General features: G+C 39.8%; 1 protein-coding gene across 4 annotated transcripts in view; it reads left to right on the top strand.

Annotated features, from left to right (window-relative positions):
- ICA1 (islet cell autoantigen 1) overlaps positions 1 to 12281 on the top strand; it is a 76623-nt gene that overhangs the window by 1382 nt on the left and 62960 nt on the right. For all 4 annotated transcript variants that reach the window (XM_075492881.1, XM_075492885.1, XM_075492884.1 and 1 more), the window contains exon 2: positions 11753 to 11799. The gene's annotated coding sequence lies outside the window, so the exon portion shown is untranslated. The remainder of the gene's footprint in view (positions 1 to 11752; positions 11800 to 12281) is intronic.

Genomic DNA, 12281 nt, shown 5'->3' with positions numbered 1-12281 from the left:
TATAAAGCAGATGTGGCTCTTGTTGCAGAGCAGGCTTCTTGGAAATAAACTGTTCTCGTGTTTCGGTCTAGCAAGGCTGTTGCTGTAAGGAAAAAAACTGTATTTGATCACTTTTCCAAAGTGTTAGGCAGAGAAAATGGCAGGCTGGATTTTGGAGTCTGTAGTGCAGGGTGCGTTTGGTTATGGTCTTTCATCTGATTTTTTCGGTAATCTACTCTTTTTCCACTTTGTCTATCCAGGGTTGCCAAGGAGTGAGTGGAAGTACCACTTGACAGTGCTATCTGCCAGGCACTGATCTAGGAGTTGCAGTTCTTAGTGGTACTTAGCATGAAGTCCAGGAACATCTCATTTAGACGTTAACAATTTTTTTATACTGCCCTTTGAATAGGGTAGCCTATTGATTTAACCTGAGTAACTTTATGATTTAAGATTTATGTTAATACCACTAAAGAAGGAATTTAGTGTAAAGCCACAGAGATCTTCTTTTGTGTAGTAAACTGCCATAACTGGTATAACCAGTCATGCTTTTCCCATGGCAAGTTCTACTGGAAGATGATGTGGCAGTTAAATGCTGCCAAACCTTGGTCTAAATGAGTTTATGAAGTTCCTTTATTGTCAAAGCTTTATGGGTGAAACATTGTTATTTCCAGAAAGGTTCAAACAACTGCATGCTCAAGAGTTAGATGCTGGTAATTGGAATTTGCTTGCTTCTTAACTGAGAAAGAATTCAGTGCTTTTTAGATAATAGTGATTTCTTCCATTGTGTTTGTGGGAGCTGAGATTCAAATATGCACATTACTGAAGGTTTGCAGCTTCAACAAGACCAGTTATGACTGTATGGAAGGGTGAAAGTTTCTTGAACGTTTCTCTTTCACAAGATTATATTATTGTGAGGGTGTGGAGGGAATCACATAGTGCAAAGTAAAATTCCTGTTGAACCCTACTACAGGGTTGGGTTTTCTTCCCCTTAGCAGAGTTTCAAGCCCACCCATCTTGCCTGTTCTTCTCTGTTATCCATACGTTACAGGGCTGCTAAATTGTTCTGATGAATTCCCAAGTAACCTTTTCTGGGAGAAATTAATAATAACAGCTCTTTTCACTCTTAAACTAGTGTTGAAAGCTGTTGGTATGAGTTGGCAGAAAAAAATGTGCTAATATCTCAGCTAAACTAAGAGTCAAGAAATGTCCTTGAAGACTTTTTAATACTTTTTTCAAAATCTCCTTCAACAGTCTTGCTCTGAAGTAGTCGATTCTTCAAGATGTTTTGCAACTTCTCAACCATAAAATCACTCTAAAGACAAAATTATGCCGAGTGATGCAGAAGCATTAAAAATACAAAATCCTGGAGACTGAAGAATGTTAAACAAGGAACCAAGCAGTCAAGAGCAGTAGAAACATTTGACCTTTTACGTGTTGCTAGCAATAATAGTCTCATGGTAGTTTTTCCTGCGTCTATTGTTAGCCATGGCAAACTGAGGGGCATTTTGACCGGTTATGCAATCACTTACGTCAACCTTGGGAACTGTCTGTCCTGAGTCACTGAAACAGTACTCAGGTCCATCTTGTGAGTAGTTTCATAGGGATCACCGCTGCGCTAGGAATAGTCAGCTGGTGTGTCAGGATCTGAGAACAGTAATAGAAAAGTTGAGTGGACTATGTGTCTATCAAGAATATACAGCCTGTATTGATTGTGGTGTTTACTCAAAGGGTAGTGAAAGAAGATCAACCTGTATTGTTGTTGCTGTGCCTGCTAAAACTGTTTTGTTAATCAAATGTCTTATCCGTGGAGGTGAAATGATCTCCTGAGGGAATCTAGAGAAAATTCTTTTCCCCTGTTTCCTCCCCCGGCATTGTTTCCTCTTGGGTATAATAGCATTGCTTCCTGGCTTCTGCATGGATGAAAAGGGAGGAGGGAAGCAGAAACTTGAGAGTGTTGACTGTGTCAGCAAATAGGGTATCTAAATAAGAGAGACATTAGTTTGAACTTCTAAAACCATATTTGTTCATATTTATTATAGTATACATGTGAAAAGGGTTTCACAATTTTTCAGTACATCCACTGCTTTTCTCATAGGTTCTACAAAGGGAAGGTTTCCTAAGATTAGAGTGATTATGGGTAGAATGTGTCACAAAAACCATCTTCATATTGTCTTTTATAATCTATGCACAGCAGGTGTTCCATATGGCATTTTCTTTAATAGCATTTGGCTACTAAGTTTAAAAATACTGTTTTTTAAACTAAGAGAACAAATGTGTATTACAAAACAATTTGATAGTCATTTCAGAGAAATGAAGCAAGTCTGCATTTAGAATGAGATTTGATACCGGATTGCATATATCCCCAGCTTTGCTCATTTGCAGAGTGAGGTTAGACCTGCCACTCAATTACTTATATTCGAATTGTTCTTCCATAAAACACACATGGTACTTACAATACTTACCTTGTTCTTTCCTAAGGACTTTCACTCAGTGTTCTTCACAAATATAAATGGAAAACTAGTAGTCAAGTAAAAGATGTTACGTGAGGGCAAACTGATACCATATGCTGTTCTTATATTATTTTACAATAAGCAGCTGAAAAATCAGTATAATCTGAAAAAGCAATTTAAAATTAACTTTGTGTAATTAAATATCTGTATCTTTACATAAATGATGAAGTTCTACATGCAAGTTAACTTATCTAGAGGGCTGTTGTTTGCTCGTCAATCTTCCAACTGTGAGTCTACCAGATTTATTTGAAACATTTTGTTCTGAGACTACATGTACTATGTTATGACTACATGTGCCATTCTTATCAGTGGTTTTGAGATAAACCACTATTTTTAGGAATTTGTCATTCAACTGTTCAAAAAACAAACAAACAAAAAAAACCCAGCTCCAAGTGTCATTTCAATACATGTTATGCTCTAGAAACTAGGAGATCACTTATGCCTGTAAGTTTATGACTTGATAGTCTTTGGAATAATGTGACAGGCATATAGTAGCAAATAGACACAAAATTGTTTTTTGGAGAGGAATACTAACGGTTAACTTGGTCCTTGCACTTTGTGGGAGCAAAAACAGGTTTTAAAAACCATGGTGACATAGTGCCAAATTTCCACTTTTTCCTGTTGGCTAAAATGTACCTCTAACTGCTCGAGTACTGAAAACCAATGCAGTTCAGATGGATTGATACTCTTATGTTCTAGGTATAAGCGAGCAATAAATTTCCAATGTGCAAATTTGCTCTGTTTATCTGCCACTGTCTTCTATTAACTTGTACATATCAGAGTTGGGAATAGAAGACTAAATGATAGCATAAGAAACAGGGCCCTGGATATCGTCCTCTGTTTAGACTACACCAGGAAATTAAGCAGAATAATTTCCTATGTTAATTTGTATTCTGAAATAATTATTCCACATTAGAAGCATGATAATTGTTTTTGGAATAAAGTAACTCTTAACAGTACTCTCTGCAGTAGCTATTGGTCATTTGCCCTGCATAGAGAGTACTAAGAGTGAGTGTAAAATTCCATGAAAGACAAATCATTGTATACTTAATGTCAATAGTACTGCTTATTTTGTTGGATGTACTGTTTGCAGACAGGTGCCTAGGTAGTGCTACAAAATGACAGAAAGACGACCCAAAACATCTAGGTTTCTTCATACCTTGTACATGGTTTCTCATGGTACAAGTCATTAATCACACAATCTTAGTCATTTAAGATACCTGCTTGTATTACTGTGGTTTATTCTCCATGCAATTTACTAGCTTCAAAAAGAAGGGAAAGGGAGTCTTCTATTGGCTCAAACTACCTCCTTGAAAAGCAGACTCCAGTTTCTCTGATAATTCTGGTATTTTGAGTACATGGTTGGGGTTTTTCTACATGTTGAATTTCATTTTTAATTTTTTTTTTTTGTTCCTTTGAAAGATCAAGACAATGAATACATGGAATGGAATAAATGAACTTTTTGCTGGCGTGTCTCATAAACCTTGATAGAGAGGAGAAGGAAATGGAAGAAATCATGTAGAGAAATGTTAGTTCCAGAAGTGCTTGCAGTGAAAGAAAAATTTGGTTCCAGTGGGCTTACAGGACGTGGCTGTGTCCCAAGCAGAACGTGTTACTCAGTATGCTGCTGAATCTTTTTTTCCCCAGTAATTCAACAGACCACCATGAGATCCCAGTTCTAAGAGAAGTGGAGTAGAGAAGTGCTCTTAGTGCATGATTTAGCCGTGTAGTTAAGGTGCTTCACGCAGAAACTGTCATTTATGTGTGCTCAGAGGACAGTGGTGAGGCTCTGGTTCAGGTGCTCAGAGTTGCTCTTTGGAGATTCTATTCACTATCTGTACAGGGGCTTAGTATTGAGCGGCTTGTATGGTAATTTAAGCACCACAGTTAGATAATTGGGGTCAAACAGCATGAATTTCTTTGCCCTTCAGCACCTCCCAGGTGTATGAATATAGCAGGAGTCCCTCTCTGTATAACAGATGTCGTTTTGCCCTGTGCTTCTTTTGAATGTATGAAACTTCTTTCTAGATGTCAGCTCCTGAAATAGGTTGAAAGAGTAATTCTGTTGATACAACTCCCTTGTAAGATTGCAGTATTTCTTCTCCTGAGAAGTGGATAATCTGTAAGAAATATGCTTTCCTGGATAAGTAGCAAAGCGATGGATCTGTCTGAGACAAAGGAATAGACAAAAAGTTGTAGTGGATGGAAGGAACTGCTGATGCAGCACTTGCAGACCCATTCTGCAAACTTCTTAATAAGTTAGAATTAATAAACAAGTGCATCAGTGAGTAGTCTAACAGAGTGAAAATACTCCTGGATTTAAAGCTAAGCATGGATGATTCTGCAGGATTAGAACATCAATGATGAGTGTTAAGAGCTTTAGAGGAAAAATTAAATCTTGTCATTTGTCATATTGATAAAAGTTAAACTCTAGATTCTTTTTAGCTGAATTACAGTGGTAGCTATTCATGTAGAGTAGGAATTCTTGTAAGTCTGTGTATAATCGTGATGTGGAATGCCCATATAGACCTAGACTTCAGTTTTCGCTCTTTTCCTTCATTGACAACATGGATAATTCAGACCAATAGGCTGCTGTATTCTCTTTTGCTTGGGAAAGGCAAAGTGAAATGCGGTTTGAAGCTCCTGACTCATTGGGTCTGAGTGTTTGTAGACAGACCACAGAAGATGTAACTGTGCCTGCCTAAATCTTCATGTGGCAGTGAGACTGCTTCTTGCTTTGGAGGCCCATTTACTTGATTCAGTTTGATTACAGCTTCCAGGGAGCAGAGTGAGGGAGACAGGTTGTCAGCCAAGAGCTGTTGAAGATGCACAGATGGCATTGATTCCCTCACCTAAGCACATTTTCTTCCCTTCAGAGTATTTTACATAAATGAAACTAACTCTCTTATCTTTTATGGATAGAACTCCTTAAAATTCTTAATTTTTGTTACTTAGTACCACTCTACTATTACAGTATTAAAAGTTTCTTGGAAGAGTATTCATTTTAATAACACTGTTATATTAAGTAAATCAACTGCAATGCATGATTCTGCCATATTTGAAGTTATAAGTTGCAGGATTTTTAAGGTACAGAGAGTTTGTTGGGATTTGAAGAACCTCAGAATGTATTAGCTGCTTTGAAAGGATAGTAAACTGAGAGGATACTGCTATCAGTGAAAGTACAGACTCTTCTGTGTCTTTTTTCATGAACACATTACTTTCACATAAGGCTTGGTGAATTCTGCTCTGCCTCTCATTCAGTTCCCTTTCATGTTTCTGGAAGCATCTCAAAAGAAAGTGGTGTTCAATCTACTGTCTTCCTACATAACTATGGTAGGTCATCTTTGAATGTTAAATTTGATCCGTCAATCCACACTTAAGACATTTTTGCAAGGATTTCAGCTCATCTCTTGGTTCTGAGAGGTTGTGATTAGATCAACAGTTGGTTTTAGATACAGTCTTCACAGTTGAAAAGATGCCTGTTTGCTGTCTCTCGTTGCTTCCTACTTTCTTTTATAAGACCTGTTGTCTAAGCTATTAAGAGAACAGTAAGAACTGTGTAACCAGTGCTCAGCCAAGGATGGATATTTGAATTAGGGGACAAGTTGTTTGTTTTGTTTTGTTTTTTAATTGAATTCCCCATAACCTAGGAGAGCATTAAGATCTGAATTTCACCTTGCCACATGACACTTCTCATATTTACCCTCGCTGGAAAAGTAAAATTATCTGAGTGACATTGATATACAGAATTGATTATTATCAATTTAGCTGTTGGAGAGAAGGCACTCATACTGTCTTTTTCTTATGAATAATCTTGAGATACTGCTTGTATAAAGTTGTTCAGCTCTTGGGAAACTGGACAACTTATGCTGCCACAAAGTATAATATAATAAAGCTAAAAAAGAAAAGCCAGCATGTACAAATGTTGTACAGAGAATGAGCTGGAAGGTAAGCCTAGCGTATGCTGGAGTTTAAATCGCTCGAAACACCATGATAGCGTTTTCCTTTTTGCACAGAAAAATGCAGACGGTGTATTCAAATGGTCTTGGAGAATAGAGAATTGGAGGATTTTCCATAGGAATAGAAACGCCATTCGCTAATGAGGGTGCCCTCCCATCAAGTTTCATTCCAGCATTGTGGCTAATAAAATATCTCACTAGGAAAACTGGATGATGCAGTATGCCAGAAATATTATGAAGTTCTGTGTTCATTCCAGCTATTTTGGCTACCCATGGAAATAATTTGTGGGTAAATAGCATACAACCCAGATAAACTCTGTCACAGATGCAGAGGTGCCATAGTTGGCTGTTTGCAGGGCCATCTTGGTTCCAGCATGTCTTGTTAGCCGTGGCAGAGCACTGTGTGAATGCAGCTGTACCGCTTCTGAAGCCAAGCTGAGTCTAGAAACAGTTCGGCTGTATTTCACAGTGTCCAGGCTGATAGGCTGTGCCAGTCTTCTCTGATGTCAGTGTGCAAACAGGGAGGTTTGTGGAACACGATGCTGAGGCTTCTTGGTGGCACCTCAGAGGGCCAGATCAGGATTTTCAAGGTTTCGGCCGGATTATGAACCCAGCTGGTTCCACATGGAAACGGACATTTCAGCACTCTGGTCCCTTGTGTTCTGGGAGACTTGTTATGAACAGGGCCAGCTCAGGTTTAATGCTGAAACTGAGGTAACATCTGTCTGTCTCAAAACACACTTGCAAAATTACTGGAGCTGTGTGTGGACTTCTTCAGGAAACCTCAGATCCAGCACTGTGCAGCAATAAGTGTGGATTTACGTACAGTCAGCTATAATGTAGCACTGCTTTCCCTAGCATGCTCTACAGCACCTATGTTTGCTCCCCCCCCATATTATCTAGAGTATCCCTACCTTTTGTTAGCTAAGATAAAGGCTGTCTGTCACAGAGATCACAAGTGTTGCGTAACTCTTTATCATCAAAGATAATGGAAACTTTCCGATACAAATGCTTTCCAATGGGGTGGTGAATGCTATTTTTTGTTTTAATCAGTGTCAGCATAGTATTATTTTTGGAAACTTTTTTTTTAGTCTTAATACACTGGTAAGAAAAAAGAAGTCCCTTACATCAACTCCTTGTGGCAAATTAAGCTTGTTTTTATATAAAACTGTATGATATGAGAGGTTAATTTTGTTTGCAGTTTTTGAGGAAGGTATTGGTGGACTCTAGTTAGCGTTATGCGCTTCCATTGTAGTCAGCTTTGGCAGAGCAACTCTCTTGTTTCTTCTGTTCGGGACATTTATGTCTTGTTCTTTGAAAGTGTAACAGAGTTCAAAACCTAAAGTAGTCAAAGGTTATGTGCTCATTCCTTGGTCTTTCTGCAGCTTCAGGGCTAGCGTTTCACGACTGTAGGGGTTCTTTGTTACATGGTTATGAAGTGTTCCTTTTAATTCCTTGATACTTCCCTGGGCTGTTTCCAGTCCCCTTTTATTCGCATCTCTCACTTTTTGTGGCTAGACTTATGACTTCAGGATTTCTTTTAAAAATCTCACTGCTTTCAGCTATCCCAGATGCTTTTAATAATATCCCTTGTTACAGCTGAACCAATATGTAACCCTCTTTGGTTCCTGGACCTGGAATAGACAGTAACAACACATGAAGTTAGAGATTATAAAAGTAAATAAATAAATTATGGCCCTGTTAAATGACTGGAGGGACAATTTACATTGTACATGTAGCAATATCTGAAGAATGAAAACTGTTAATATTAAAAGTTTCAGCTATGAGTGAAAATAAATGATATGACTAAAAGCTGAAAATATTGTAGATAACTCTTAGAGAGAAAACATGCTATAATCTTGGTTGGTTGGGTGTTTTTTGGTTTTTGTGTAGCTACAGTGGTCATGGTGCAATGTTACTCTGCTGTCCATTTACACCATTCTTGTGGAAAGTCTTCTGTATTAAACCAATGGTAGTAGCAAACTTGCTGCTCTCCAATCTCATAATCTTTCACATTGTACAAATTTTCACAGAATCACATAGGTTGGAAGGGAGCACTGGAAATTACATAGTCCAGCCTCCTGCTCAACCAGGCCCAGTTAGAGCAGGTTGCTTGGAGCCATGTCCAGTAGAGTCTTTAATATCTTCAGGAATATTAAAGACTCTTGAACAAGCTGCCTGTCCTGGTTTCGGCTGGGATAGAGTTAATTTTCTTTATAGTAGCTGGTAATAGTGCTGTGTTTTGGATTTTAGTATGAGAATAATATTGATAACACGCTGATATTTTGGCTGTTGCTAAGCAGTGCTTACACTGGTCAAGGACTTTTCAGCTTCCCATGCTCTGCCAGGGGCACAAGAAGCTGGGAGGGGGCACAGCCAGGATAGTTGATCCAAACTGGCCAAAGGGCTATTCCATACCATATGGTGTCATGCTCAGCACGTAAAGCTGGGGAAGAAGAAGGAAGGGGGGGACGTCTGGAGTGATGGCGTTTGTCTTCCCAAGTAACCATTATGCATGATGGAGCCCTGCTTTCCTGGAGATGTCTGAACACCTGCCTGCCGATGGGAGGCAGTGAATGAATTCCTTTTGCTTTGCTTGCATGCGCGGCTTTTGCATTCCCTATTAAACTGTCTTTATCTCACCCCATGAGTTTTCTCACTTTTACTCTTCCGATTCTCTCCCCTGTCCCACCAGGGGGGAGTGAGCAAGCAGCTGTGTGGGGATTAGTTGCTGGCTGGGGTTAAACCACGACACTGCCTCACCTGGCAGCTTGTTCCAGTGCTTGACCATCCTCATGGTGGAAATTTTCCTGCTTATATTAAGTCAGAATTTCACATGTTCCTGCTTGTGTTCATGGCCACTTGTCCTCCCAGTGTGCCTCTGTGAGAAGAGTTTGACTGTTTGCTCTACATCCTCTCATTAGGTAGTTGTAGACAGCAATAAGGCCTCCTGTTAGCCTGGTGGTCTTGTAGCTGAACAAATATGTTACAGAGTCCATACCCTGACCAGTGGACCCACTCCAGTATGCCAGTATTTTTCTCATATGGAGGGCACAAAACTGGACGCTACTCCAGATGTGATCCCACAAGAGGCTGTAAGGATTCTATGGGACACCATGACAAAGGCATTGCTAAAATCAGTATACAACATCCACTGCTCTCCCCTCATTCACCAGACGCAGTCATCTCATAGTAGAAGGCAGTCGGGTTAGCGTGGCATGATTTGCCCTTAATAAATCCACGCTGGCTGTTCCCACTCAGCTTTTTGTCTTTCATGTGGCTGGGAATGGTTTCCAGGAGGGTTTTCTACATGATCTTTCCAGGAACTGAGGGTGAAGTTCGTGGACCTGAAGTTTCCTCTTTGCTGTGTTTTTTGAAGATGGATATGGTGTTTGTCTTTCTCCAGTCATCAGCCAGCTCTTTTGATCACCATAACCTCCAAGAGAGCAGAGAGAACATCGTTGCAATGACATAAGCCAGCTCCCTCAGCACTCCAAGATCCATCCCATCTGGTCTCATGAACTTGTGTATGTCCAAATGGCTTTGGTACCTCTTAACTCAGTCTTTATTTAATATGTGTAATGATACATACCCACAGACCCTGGCAGTAGGCCCAGAGAACTAGAGAGCCACAGGGCAGACCTTCCAGTGAAAACCAAAGTAAAAATATACCTCTGCCTTTCCATATTCTTTGTCACACAGAGGGCCTGTGTCTTCCCTAGGCTGCTTTTTGGTGCCACTGTTTTTACAGAGCAGTTCTTGTTGCTCTTTGTGTCCCTTGCTAGGTTCCACCCCTGCATGGCTTTGACTTTCCTAACTCCATCCCTGCATACTCGGGCAATGCTTTTGCATTCTCCTGAGTAACCTGTCCCTGTCTCCATCTTCTACGTGCATTAGTTTTGCATTTGAGTTCATTAAAATTCATCTGTCCTGGCCTTCTGCCAAAGGTGCTCAACTTTCTGCCCATAGAAATGGACTGTTCATGTGCTTTGAGGAAGTTGACCACAAAGATCACACAGTTGTCCTGAGCTCCTCCTGAAAACCCACTTAAGGATAGGACCTATTTAGTAAGATTTGATGTTTCTTAAAAATAAAATCCTAACATTACAAGCTAAAAATAGATACATTTGCCGTAGAACTCAGATACAAACATGAGAATTCCTGTAATAGCACATCAATTACATCCAGCTCAAGTAAATACTCCTTTATTATGTTCCTCTACCTTTGTTTCTGATTTTAATATCTATGTTAATATATACTGTTTCCATTTCAGTAGCGCTTAACTGTGATGCTTCAGCATCAAATATGAATTAGTTTACAGTGCTGCAAATATTACACAAGTGTATCTAACTTGAAACAAGGTTTGTATGAATGGAAATTGTTTAGGGTGCCATTGAGATCAGTGGGACCCAAACCAAATGCATGTTTGTGGTCTAAATTAACAGCTAAAGGAATGGCATAATAGTACTGGACATCCAGGTTTTCCAGAGTGTTCTCAGGCACTGAGAAAGGTGAAACTCAGCTGGGACTTCCAAGGCATAACTGGTTTCTTTATGAAAGTTCCTTGAACAGCATCTGGAATGAATGGGATCCAGGAACATTTCTTAATGGAAACTGTAGGTGAAATACCGCAAGCCTTATCAAAAGTCATCTGATTCTTTCTGAGTAACCACAGTTCTGTTTACTCAATGCCAGTGCTTACTAAGCTGTCTTTGTACAAACTGAATTCTCATTTAGGATCAAAAGCTAGCTCTGTACTGGAAATAAAATGGGCCCAGGGATTGAGCTTGATCACTGGGCTGCTTCTTGTTCCTGCTGTTTAATTGCGGCAATCTCCCTGGCATGGTTTTTGTTTATACCATGTAGAGCTCTCTGGGACCTTTCTCTCTCCTGGCATGTTTTGGGTGCTACCACATGCCGGGAGCTATTTCCAGCAGGCAGTGTAAGAAAGACTCCACTTTTGTTTCCTTCCACCCTATATGGCCGTACAACACTATCCCAGAAGGCCTTGTAGCTTCAGACACCTCAGATGCTATTCTGCCACACAATGGGACATGCCCTCATTTTCATACCATGAAAAAACTGTCCTAAGGGCTGTGTTACAGTCATCACTTTGAACTAAAAAAACCCACACAAATAATATCTTAAGGACATAGGGGTACTATGTAGGACTCGGAGGAGTATAACTAAGAAGACCCTAGAATCAAAATATAAGGTCAGATGTTGAGGAAGAAAGAGCGTGAGCTATGCTTGCAAATGAGAACGGTTTCACCATGACCCTGATATCTTACTTTCTTTTTTTAGGCACACTGGTTTCCAGGAGAGTCAGGTGGACGTGTACAGTGTGTAAGGTCAGTGCCTTAAACCTGTTCTCCGTGTTGGTTGTTTACACTTTGTTCGACGTAATATGCATGTTATTCCATCTAGATAGACTGTTCTTTGCTTCCTGTCAAACCAAGTGTGCTGATGAATAACTGAGTCATGGATGTGTATACAAGCTAAATCCTGTGTTCTTATCTCACTCGCACACACCCACAGTTGACTTATGGAGGACGGGTATTAAAACAGTGAAGTCAAGCATAAAGGTGTTAGAAAACTGGACTTAATGCTGCCTGTGCCTTATGGCTCTAGAAACTACAGCAAAGCCGTGACCGGTGCTGTCCATTCTATATATTGTCTGACTCAGTGGTGCTATAATGCAAACAACAATCTGGAACAGTCTTTGTTTGTTGTTTGGCTGTTGGCCTTTACATTTAAACTCTGCTCTGAAAACAAAGTTATGAATTTTCTTATGGTCTCTCCTGCAGTGCTTATAAGCACCTCACAAAAATTC

The sequence above is a fragment of the Mycteria americana genome, chromosome 2 (assembly GCF_035582795.1).
Source record: "Mycteria americana isolate JAX WOST 10 ecotype Jacksonville Zoo and Gardens chromosome 2, USCA_MyAme_1.0, whole genome shotgun sequence".
Classification (NCBI taxonomy): domain Eukaryota; kingdom Metazoa; phylum Chordata; class Aves; order Ciconiiformes; family Ciconiidae; genus Mycteria; species Mycteria americana.
The sequence above is the reverse complement of the archived record's forward strand: the minus strand, read 5'-3'. Positions and strand labels throughout refer to the sequence as shown.